Source organism: Mastigoproctus giganteus, chromosome 4, assembly GCF_048544385.1.
Source record: "Mastigoproctus giganteus isolate SK-2022 chromosome 4, ASM4854438v1, whole genome shotgun sequence".
In the NCBI taxonomy this organism is placed as follows: Eukaryota; Metazoa; Arthropoda; class Arachnida; order Uropygi; family Thelyphonidae; genus Mastigoproctus; species Mastigoproctus giganteus.
Window position 1 is genome coordinate 240,727,885 of NC_143578.1, and position 13,010 is coordinate 240,740,894.

Here is a 13,010-nt window from a genome sequence, read left to right on the forward strand (position 1 = left end):
GGATATCCGGAAAGATGCTCGAGATCCTCAATAGTTTGCTATCTAGGAGAATGCTTCACTTCGAAGGCGATGGCGTTAAAATCACTAAAAGCGTCGAAGTAGGGATCCCACAAGGTGGTTGTCTCTCAGCCTTGTTATTTGCAGCAATATTCGTTCCACTGATGGATCAAATTCCATCGTTCCTATCGTATGCTGATGATATTGTTTGCTACTTGCCATGCAGACGCAATGTTGGTCCTTCACAAGAAAGACAAACCGCCTCTGAATCTGTAAACAGCTACCTAAATACATTCTGTAAGTATGCTAAATTTTTTGGCCTGTCCGTCAATCCAGAGAAGTCAAACTATCTCATCTTTACGTCAAGTCGGATGGCTTCTACTGATACTGCATCTTCTCTACTTCCGGAATTGGCAGGAAACGTCCTGACTCTCACAGAGAGTGTCAAATTCCTAGGAGTAATCCTTGAAGGCAACCTCACCTATAAAAAACAAATTCCAAAGCCCTGAGAGCGTTCTGGTGAATGAAAATTGATCTGTGCAAAACGCACAATAAGAAAATAATCAAGAAACACCTCTCAACTTACTTCTGTAGTGTACTGTCCAATGCCGTGTAAATTTGGTCGGCGGCACCACCCACCAGCCTCAGGAAACTATGGGGCCTCGAATTCTGGGTGCTGAAGTGGGCCAACTTGTGGTCGCACCAGATCTACACAACATCTAAATCTACTCTCTGCTGCAACCTGCAATATAATAGGCCCATAGTCCACAGAGCCCATGTGCTAAAAATAAAGTCAATCCTTCATCTGTGCTCAGCTAAGCAGGATCACATCAACATCTGGAACACGGTTGGTTGGCGTTTGCCAGGCAGACATCTCCGTAGTACCCCCTCCTTGTGCTCAAGGCTCCAGCTGTTACAGAATTTCAAGGGACTCTTCCCAAATGTGACTCTGGACACTCTCAACTCGCTCAACATCGACATCGACCTGTGGACGATAGACAAGGCATATTGCGATGGCATCTTGGCCCATCTTGCTGTTTGTAAAGGACATTTATGTAAGTGCCGATCTTAGTTAGTTAACCGATGTCATTTCATGTTCTGCTCACTGTAGTGATTCATTTCACTATTATTATTTATGATTATTATTATTATTATTATTAATTTATTTATTATTTTTTTATTTTTTTTTATAAAACAAAATCAATAGTATAAACAACAAATTGTAAGATTCCTCTGGCTGTCTGAGTAATGAATCACTAGTGTATAAAATTTATGTTAATAAAGAATTTTATTGTTATTATTAACTTACAAATTGCAAATGTTTCCGATTTACTCTAAGAGCCCTGATACAGTAGACTTAGCCCTCCAGTGAAATAATAATAATAATAATAATAATAACGAGTTTATAGTATTTATAATAATGATAAATAGTATAAACGTGAAAATATCTAAAGCATCGATTAGCAGCACTACCACGTATCCGGTTAATTCGAACCCTAATATCAATTCATTTACAACACCCCTCAGTTGTTTCCGATATATCCACATAAATGGATGACACGTATCACGCGCGAGTTTAAATGTTATACTAATTAATGAGATTTGTTTTATTTGTTCAAAGTACGAAGCAGAATGAGTTGTGCACTGCGGGGATACGTTTGTGGTCGTGATTTCAACCCGGGACAGATAATTCACTCCTCACTTGGTACTCTTTCGTACGCTTCATTTGCTACCACTTTTCTTTCGAGTTTATTCTTTGAAAATACGAAGTTAGTTTCTTATTCTCTTTCTTTTATTTGCTTTCTCCGTTCTATTCTCCTTTCAAATGTACAACCATCCAACTATTTGGGACGAAGAAACTTTTTGTCGCATAATAGCAAAGTGCAGATTGCTTATTTGCAAAGAACTGAATCTCAATTATAAGCGAATCTGGTTGATGGCACAGTACCACGATTCACAGCAATTTCACGAATAAATCAAAACGAATAAGATACAGTGGAACGTCGATCATCTTACGTATCTGCCTGGTGAAGCGCAGAAGTGCGGTTGCCCACTAGTTTGGATTGACTGGTTCGAGCTCACGTAACTGCTAAATACGATACCGAGTGCTTTCTAATAAAAAAGATCCTCTAACGATGTAGTACCGGCGAAGCATAAACAGAAAATATAACTGCAAATTAATCACTTTGGATAACGAACACAATCTTATTTTATAATTAAATGGATGCAACAATGAAATGCTAAATTATTCTGTTGTTGCGTCCTGTCTTGTTGAATGCGTCTTTGTGACGTTGCTCAATGAATTGTTGTCATCCTATTTTTGCCACGGGTCTTTGTTTCACCATTTTTAAGCCACACTTGTTGAAAGGCATTGTGAAAAGATTGTTTGTTGGTTATTTGGTTTTTTAGGAGCATTAACAACTAAGGCCATATATATTGCTCCGGGGATATACGGTGGACATTCCCTGACCTTTCCGCATACTCCGTATTTGGTGGTGACAGGCTCGAACTCCGAGAACCCCGGTCTAATCTAGAAGCGTGTGCTACTCACTGCTGCTCCTCCCACCTGGCTACAGAGGTGCCCTTCGTGAAAAGAATGATTGCAATGGAGACATTTCTTGTACTTATTTTCTTTGTCGTTGCGCCAGCTTTCAAGATACACTCATTATTTGCAAGATTTATGGATAAAATAACAGCTTTACAATTGGATATGGTAATTAGAGCCTTTGTCATCTGTTCTGTTCATTATGTTACCAGTTTTCCAGATCGAGGCATAATTGAACACATGTTGTTGATCATCGAGAGTAACCTCTGGCGTATTTAATATTTATCGAAATTGTACGCTCTTTTATTAATGAGGGAGGCCACAGAGAACACAGACAAGCCATTCGGATTAGAAGAGCATAGAAAATTACCGAAAAAATAATAAATAATTATTAGTGATTTGGTATTAGAAAATATTTGGTGTATTAACAAAGAAAAGCAGTAAACTGTAATGTTGAAGTAAACCGCAGAAAGAATGTAGGAATGTACTGATGTTGGAATATACTGATGTTGACGAATGCTTTAACAAACACGGCAACTTCAGTCGATACAATATTGAACCATTAGAGACAAGTTCCTGTTTGAGCTATTAATCAAATAGAACGAAAATCCATTTAAATATTAATATTAAAACTTAATAAAAATACGTTTTAGTAAAAAGATGTAAATTGTAATTTGGAACTTGATTTGTTTTAAATGTTTTATTGTTTTTAAATTTTTATAACACATTTATCATTTGTAGATATACGCCATTTTATAGTTAATATAAATGATTAAAGAGGAGCATTATGTTGTTATTTCCGTTTCCGGTGTATTCATTTTGAAGAAAAACCTACTTTCTTTACTTAGCAGCTTTACAAGTCGTTTTTCGTTTCTCACGTTCGCGTACACAATAACTCGCGGCTTAGACAACTATCTGAAACTTTTAATCTGGATGTTATCAAACAGGATGTCAAAAGAAGTAATGAAAAAAAAAATAAATAAAAATTGAAAATAAAATAATAAAAATCTTACCTTTAACCAAAAAAACCGCATGACATAAACGCAAAGAATAAGAGCAGAATCAGTCACTCGGGAGTAAGCGTTGTGCTATCCTACCTACTCTGCACAAATTGGTCAACTCTTGCCAAATTCTTTGTTGTTCAGCTTTAACATCGACTTTAGTATTAATAGAAATTCCAAGGATTTCAGTGGAAATCTGACGTTCCGGGTGATAATATAAGACTGCAAATTACATAGACATCGATTGGTAATGTCCCAGATAAAACCTGCAAAGCAGATTTTGAAACCGTTCGACGAATCTTCAAAATGCAAAGTAACATTGTACGCTGGATTAACATCAATTTTGACTGAAATTTTACAGTTCGCACCCTATACAACGAAGCCCCAACAGCATAGACAACTGTAGGGAAAATCACAGAGGTATAGTAAGTGTTTAAAGATGGTCTAGAAAGACTCCACTCGATTCTGGAAACTCTGACAGTAGCGCCAGTGACATTTCTGATAAATGAAGGAGAAAATTTCACCTGCTGTCAATAGCTATTCCTAAAAGTTTAATATCCGTTACTAGAGGTATTTGTATATTGTTTATTTTAACTCTTGGTGGTCGATGAATGTCCAATTAGAGCCAAGGACGTACTTTTTGTCTTGGTAGAACTAATTTTTAACTTATTTTCAACCGTCCAAGTTCAAGATCAGATAAAACTTTCTCAGCAGATATTTCAATAGTAGATCTTGAATTGGCACTAACGAGGACTGTCAAATCATCCGCGCATGCGATGATCTTCGCGTTGTCAAAGGTTCGGGTAATCCAGCCTTGCAGAACAAAGTTCCAGAAAATTGGTCCCAAAATGGAGCCTTGAGGACACCCTCGAAGGAACTGAAGCAAATTTGTGTGAACTTAGATCTGACGGTGATTATTCTGTTAGAGAAATAGCTGTTACTTAGAAGATAAAGTTGCTGGGAACATTCGGCATGACGTAAACGTTCCAGGGCACTTTCCCACCAAAGGGAATCCAAAAAGACAAGACTATACTTGAAACTGGAGTGTTCAACAGAAGAAATGAAGTCAACAAGGGCGTCCTCGCAGGACTTTACAGGAGTGATAGTCGCCGTTCCAATAACAAGCTGTTTAATTGCAGGACTATTGAACGTTCTAATAGTTTACCAAGGTTGGCCAATAAGGCTATAGGTCGATAAGACCTCGGTTCCCGAGGGAGCTTGTCTGGTTTCTTAATCAGCATGATAAGGGCAGTCTTCCACAGATCCGGGAAAGTCCCAGCATCTAAACATTTATTGAAACGTTGTAGAAGTATACTGGGCTTAATCTTAGCGAGTCTTTAAAGGAACTCTCCAGCATGTCCATCCCTGGGCATTTCTTAACTTTCACTTGTTTGACCGCTGTGTCCAACTCGATGGCACTAAAAGGCTCAGTCTTAATTGAAGAAACATACAGAGAAATGGCAGAACGAATATTAGTGTGAAAATCAACATCAGGGCACATATTGCCCTGTACAAAACGATTATCCAGAATAATGTTCACAGAATCCGTCCAGTTGGTGGTCTCCGGACCATTCTATACGATCGATCCATGCACTTCTTACGTAAATAATTTATTTCTTACGATTTTATAAAGTAGCCCCCACGGGTCTGCATTACCAGGGTTGCGCACAAATTCCATCCACGTTTCTTTCTTTCTGGTAGCAATTGTCTTCGCATCCCGTTTCTTGAGACCAAAGTAACAATTACAAAAGATGCGAACATCAGCCTGAGACAAATGACCATTAAGCCGATGTGGGTATCGGGCGTGGCGGACCTGTTTCCGAAGAGAAGACAATTCTGACGACCACCAGGAACAAGTTCTGGAATATTGACACGTTTTTTCTTTGATAATATTTATATGAGGCATTCATCGGAAATTTTTGAATCTGTGTCGCAGCTTCAGACACAGGCATGGCGTCAAAATGAGAGTTAGTCAGTTTGGAGGAGTCAGCATTTACAGAATATTCAAATATGTCCCAATTAATGTTATTAATTGAGAAGCGAACGTACTCAGGCACACAGGTACTCGAATCTGAGGGACGACAAGGTATGGAGACCGAGAAAGAAATTGCCCGATGGTCACTAGTTGTCCAGTTAGGCTTACAGTCCAATCGTTGATAGCTAGATTACAGAAGGAATTTGAGAAAGTAATATCAATGTTTGATTCTCAGAAGAAGCTGGAGAACGTGGTGAACTGTTCAGGTCTGTTAAAGATCTTCATATTATTATTAATAATAAATTCTTCCAGTAACTGTTCTCGAGCATCCACCTTAGGAAGAAAGAAAAAGCCGCCTGAGAGAGAGAGAGAGAGAGAGAGAGAGAGAGAGAGAGTTGTGCATTCGTGACGGTATCCTCTGACTGTTCGTGCGTTGCTCTGTCATTGCCAGTGACGTCACGGTTGAAGATGAAATTATGTTCCAATAAAAAAGGCCGGAGGAAAGAGAGTGTGAAGGAAACGAAGGCATGAGGAATGAAATGGCTTGTTGGTTGCACTCAAATGGTTTCCATGGAGATTTTTTCCTGTCACGATAGCCCATCTATCCCTGTGTTAAGTGTCTAATTTGCATAGTCCGGCCGGCGACACAAGAAAGGGCGTCAGTGGGATTCCTCACGACCTTCCTCTTACCCAGAGTGATGTATTGAGATCATCCGACAATTCAAGTCATCAACACATGAGACCGAATTTCTTGGAATAACCATCAACCTTCAAGATGATGCAAAAAGAGAAAGGAGGAGACTGTGGAACGAGTTAGTTAAAATCTGGCAGTCTCGATGGGCTACAGCTCCCGTTGGTGCAACAACGAGAAAATTTATCTGCATGGACATGTTCACGTCCTCCCTGTTGACAGGACATGGATCGATGAACCAGAGTCTTTTTAGGTTCAATTTATCCCAAGCAGACCAGTGTTCTTTTGGATCACCAGACAGTTGGGATCACATATTGTATCACTGCACCCTGTTTGACGATCTCAGACTTCCTCTTCATGCACTTACCAATTTTCAACCAGGACAGGAGTCGTCTCTGCTTCAAAGCTCGGATTCATATCAGATTCTTCAGGCTTTCGCTCAAGGCGTATTTCTTCGAAGGCGTTCTTCAGTGTGGACAGATCTCAACAGAATGCAGCATCTGAACAGTCCTGCTGATGCATAGCTGCTTAGATCTCCTTTAATAATATACAAACTCAAATCCTCAAGAAGTGAATTTTTTTTCATATCCCTGAGATAGCGTAGAGGACAATATAATAAACTGCTCGACAAAATTAACAGAACACGTAGAAAACGTGGTGTAATTCTTGTAGCTTGCGATGAAGAGGGACAAAATTTGGTATGGTGGTGTTTGCAGACAAAATTAAGTGCCTTCTTTCTTCCTCTTTTTTTTTTTTTTTTTTATTAGTAGCATCACTTTCTTTATTTAGGCATTTATATATTATCATTTTTTTTTAGCAGCAGCACTTTCCTTCTTTTATGTATTTATTTATTATTATATATTTTTTTTTTAGTAGCATCACTTTCGTTATTTATGCATTTATATATTATATATACATATATATATATATATATATATATATATTTTTTTTTTTACTAATTTATTTGGCTTTTAGCAGCACCACTACCTTCTTCCATTTTACTTATTTATTATTATTATTATTATTATTATTTATTATATATTATTTATTTATTTTTATAAATGTGTTTTCTTAATAATTTCCGTTCCAAATCCAGCACCATGGGTGATCGTTTTTTCCCCCTCTGGAATGGGCCCTCAGAGGATCCTGGCCTACCTTCTGACAACATCAGGTGGGTCAGTCTCTCTCTCTTGAGATAGTACGTGATTTACATGGACTGGCCCACCTTCCCGTGGTGTGGACGAGTACCCAGAATCATCTGTCCAGGTGATTGATGCTTCTCGGTAGCCAAGAGGCCAGAACAGAACAACAGAACACACGCATAATACACACAAACCTGCTACACACACACACACACACACACATCTGGCCCACCTGTAATGATACTGTTCTTCACAGAGACACGAGGCGGAGTTGAACAGACGTTCTAGGAGCCGCCCTTACATATACAGTCCACATCAACACATTTGGAACATCATTAAAATTGGAAAATTTCATTAAAATTGTTCCAATAGGAAATACGGCAATTATTATTTCTTTGTCTGTCCGTCCGCATGTAATAACTCGACTTCCAGCGGTTCGCTTTATACGTATGATATAACCTATCTATATACTGTACATTGTAGATGAAGCAGTGGACATTATGTTTGTTGCCAAGCGCTGGTTAATTGAACAGATGGGCAAGCAGTGTGGCAGAACAGTCAACAAAATACGAGGAAGGAAAGAGGCATTGGAGAAAAGCGCAACCACTAAGTCCCGATGATGGAATTTACGCGTAATGAAGTGATTATTAATTTCATAGGGATGAAAAATCGTTTTCGTTCTAGGGTTGGCATAGGTTACCACAGTTTATTTTGATACGTTGAGAGTCGGGTTATCGTTGCAAGTCCATTTTGAAAATTTGTTGAGTGCCTGGTTCAGTAGGGCGCACCGAAGGAAACAGTCACGTAGACCCGGTCTAATCACGCTTCTTAATTAGACAGGGGTTCGAGCCCGTGACCACCAAATACGGAGGATGCGGAAAGGTCAGGGAATATCCACCGCATATCCCCGGAGCAACATGGCCTTAGTTGCTAATGCTCCTAAAAATAACAAATAACAGCTTAATGTCATCTGCGTAAGGCGATTTAATAGGAGATGTCTCCTATTGGGGATACATCGGCACATCTCCATTTAGTGGGTACCTCCCCTGAGTCCAACGATGCTCATATTTATGGCTAAGGTCTGCTTAATTCCTTTGCTGGATCGTTTAGTATGACTAGATAGATTCCTTCAACCCCAGGTGCCTTTCTTATGTTTAACTTAAACAATTTATCCTCCACTTCCCTCTCTCAGTTATTACAAAATCGTCGAGCACCCACAATCTGTCCTTTATCAAAGTCCGACAAATCCTGCATTTTACCCGTCACCTCTGAATTTTACTGCCTGTTTAATCAGTGACACCTTATCTGTGGTACGAGGTTTAGATTTAATGGGGACAGTCATAATTCAGTGATCACTCAGTGTATATATATATATATATATATATATATATACACACACACACACACACGTGGCATGTTTAAAAATGAAGTACTCGCCCCCCCCCTCCCCCCCCTGTTTTAAAACCGACTAAAAATATTGCGGTGAAATTAAAGAAAAGAAAGAAGACGTGGATGGCCAAGAAATATTCCCATAATGCAAATGTATTATTAAAGAAATATTTTTCTGAGTTTCTTTTGAAATGCACTTTTATATTTGAGTGGATAAAAGCAAAATCGATTGACAATTGTAATGGAGTGAACGCAGTTTGCAGTAACTGTTGTTGTGTTTGAAATTGTTTTAATACGACGCAAATTATTTTAGAATTTTTAGTTTACTTTTATAAAAGAGTTCAGCAATAAATAGTTGTTTTCAAAACTTTCAAAAATTTTAAATATATTCCCGAATAGTTTTGATAATTCGAAAAATATTAAGACACCATTTATGTAAATGTAACGCATTCTATTTATATGAATGTCCCAAGGCATTAACAATGTACTTTGTCTATAACGTCCGGCTGATTAATATCCAGTTGGAATATTAGAAATGTCTGCAGACCGTCCATTTTGCTCACAAAATGAAATAACCAACAAACAATCTTTTCACAATGCCTTTCAATAAGTCTGACTTAAAAAGGGTGAAACAAAGACCCGTGGCAAAAATAGGATGACAACAATTCATCGAGCAACGTCACGAAGACGCATTCAACAATACAGGACGCAACAACAGAATAATTTAGCATTTCATTGTTGCATCCATTTATTCGCCAAAAGATGAGTAATGCTTGGGTTGAGAAATGCTATTAGTTTTTCTACTAATATACACTGAGTGATCACTGAATTATGGCTATTAAAAATGGAATCGACCCGTTGGCCGCGGGGTTAGTGGACCTACGCAGCATACATAAGGTGTCAGTATCACGCGCTTCCTCGTTGTGGAGGAAGAGCACAATACGAGATACAGACGAAATAATGGTAGTTGTTCTTTAACAGTTATTGTATGGCGTCAAATGTTGGATATGCTGGCGAGTATCGGAATTTCAGTTGGCGGTGTGATTGATTATCTCGGGGAAACCGATGAACGTGCTGTAGTTAGATAACAGTTATTGTTGCAAAACGGCCAATGACAAAATTGTTTTAAAGAAAATGTAAATGTACATAAATGGATTTCTCTATTTGTTTGCACTCGTTCTCAAAACATTGCGCTCATTTTACTGACCCTCACAGCTGGTCTACGAATGAAGCTCATTGTTGCGTTTAAGTGAAACAAAAGGACGTTTCATTCAATAATTAGAAATTGAGCCAATTGTTACAAGTTATTCTTGCACTTTTTGGTTTTGTAATGCCGAAAGCAGGTCTCACGGCCTTATAGAGAAAGTACATTGTTAATGCCTTGAGACATTTACAAAAATGGTGTCTTAATATTTTTTGAATTATCAAAACTATTCGGGAATATATTTAAAATTTTTGAAAGTTTTGAAAACAACGATTTATTGCTGAACTCTTTTATAAAAGTAAACTAAAAATTCTAAACAATTTGCGTCGTATTAAAACAATTTCAAACACGACAACAGTTACTGCAAACTGCATTCACTCCATTACAATTGTCAATCGATTTTGCTTTTATCCACTCAAATATAAAAGTGCATTTCAAAAGAAACTCAGAAAAATATTTCTTTAATAATACATTTGCATTATGGGAATATTTCTTGGCCATCCACGTCTTCTTTCTTTTCTTTAATTTCACCGCAATATTTTTAGTCGGTTTTAAAACAGGGGGGGCGGGCGAGTACTTCATTTTTAAACATGCCACGTGTGTGTGTCTGTGCGTATATATATATATATATATATATATATATATATATATATATATATATATATATATATATATACACTGAGTGATCACTGAATTATGACTGTCCCTATTAAATCTGAACCTCCACCTACGTACCACTAGCAAGGCTTTTGTGGATTTATTGGATGATTGTTTTCTACATCAGCATGTTCGGAAGGCAACAAGACGGAGGAATACTCTTGATCTGATTATCAATAGTGATTCTTCAATATCTGCCTTTGATGTTTTAAGCAATACCTCAAATTCATCAAATTTTATTTACCAAACTCCTAGCATTGGTGTGCACACAAGTATACATGCACCTATTCCTATTCTTAGCTACCCTAACACAAACCCTTGTGTTTACTTGTACCGCAATGACTCCCAGCAGTCTCTGAAATATCCCGCATCTTGTTTTCGAGGTTGCTGCTCATTCCAATAGAAGCAGTGCAAGAATCTCTTTCACCTCTGCCAGTGGCTACTGTTAATCTATTCGTCGTTGTCTCCCCCCAAGCTAGCAGTTTTCCGACCCACCTAACACTGCCTCGATAGCATCAGCAAACATTCTTGAACCCTTTCTATTTAAGTGTATCTCATCCCTGTAGAAGCAGTCTCTCCTATTAACAAGTAAAAACCAGGCTAAAAAAAATTCTATCCCTCGAACCTTGCACAATCTCTCCAAAGCCGAATTGATCGACAAGGCTCTCATCATATACTCCCTCCTATCGTGCCTGGGCAGAATTGCAGACACTTTCAAATTCAACCCTAATTCTCGGCTTTTTTTCAACAGTGACCTGTACTTGTTAAGTAATTCTGCCGGTCTCCTACTCTTAATATCATTAGTGCCAACGTGTACAACAATATCACCTTTTGTGCCCTTAAAAGATGATTTCCGCTGTACAACGTCCAACTTTGCCCCTGGTTCTGATCCAGCTATTCTTTTTGAACAATATGTTTCCCGTTTCCTGACAATAGAGTCACACTTAGGTCCACATAAATCCACAATATCCTTGAAAAGTGAGCATTTGTATTTTTTGGTTAATCCTAATAACAGATGGCGCTGCGAATACGGATCAAAATCCGTGTGAAATTTACCGTATTTCTCCAAGTATAAGACGCTCTCATCTATAAGGCGCACCTTAATTTTATAGCCCGAAATTTGAAAAAAATGTGTTACATAAAGTTATTGAACTCAACTTTTATTCATCATAAAATTCATACAACTCCTCATCACTGTCAAAGCTCCCATCCATTAGCTTGTCCTCATCTGTGTCTGGTGACGAATGACTGTCTTCATATATGGCCTCGTCCTCAGTTCCATCTATGGCATTTGAAATGCCACACTTCTTAAATGACTTGACAACGATCTCAATCTTGATATTATCCCAGGATCTTTTCACCCAGGTACAAACTTCTCCTATAGTTGGTTTCTTCGCTCTTCCTGCTGGTGTCAAATTGTCCCCAGAAGACTTCATCCATTGGTTCCATTCGTCTCTCATGGCAGCTTTGAAGGGTTTTTTTTTTTCCATATTTGTCCATATTTGCAATGTGTCCCAACTGAAACTGATGTGTCTTCCGACGTTGAATGACAAAACGATGAAATTCAAGGACCTTCTGCTCATAGCTTTCAGGCATCCTTTGGGCAAGTCTGGTGCGTGTACGCGTGCTTAGTCCATTCCGTTTCATGAACTTAATGCACCAATTGTGTCTTTTGAAATCAGTAACTTCTTTTTCATCAGCAATTCTCCTTGCCTCGTGCTGAACCATCTTTGTGGACACAGGAATTCCAATTGCCCTTTGCTTTTCAATCCATATCTTCAATTCCCTCTCTAAATCAAGCCATTTTGCTGACTTTCCTCTCATGTCCTTCTTCTGCCGTGGCGTTTTCAGTAGGGTTTCTTCTTCTTCCCGTAGCCAGTCTGCGATTGTTTTCTGAGTTGGAGGAGGACCAAACTTAGTTCAGCAGCACGATTTCCATTCAGTTTTGCAAACTGGATCACTTTTAACTTGAATTCAGTACTGTACAAAAATCTTTTCTGAGCCATTTCTGGGTAGAACGTGGCAAAACATAACCTAATATACCGGTAAGAAGTGCCAAACAAAGAGCGCAAAGACAACAAGTGTAAAAAAGTGGGAAATGCAAGTAAAAGAAAATCGACAACCACTGTACACGCTCAAGCAAATCTACATCCTTCCTAAAATGAGGCCTCCAGACCTGTACGCAGTACTCAAGGCGTCTTCAAACACAACATCAGAATAATCGGTGGCATTCTGGGGACGGAAACACTTCAATTTTTTTTTTTTTTTTTTTTTTTTTGTAGTTGTTGTTAGCGAATCGGCTTCTGTAGCCATAATGGACCTCCCAAGGTTTTTGGCTATAATTTTGATCCAAGCCCGAGGTGGGATTCGAACTCGCAACCTTTGGGTTGTCAGGCAGGGAGTTTACCC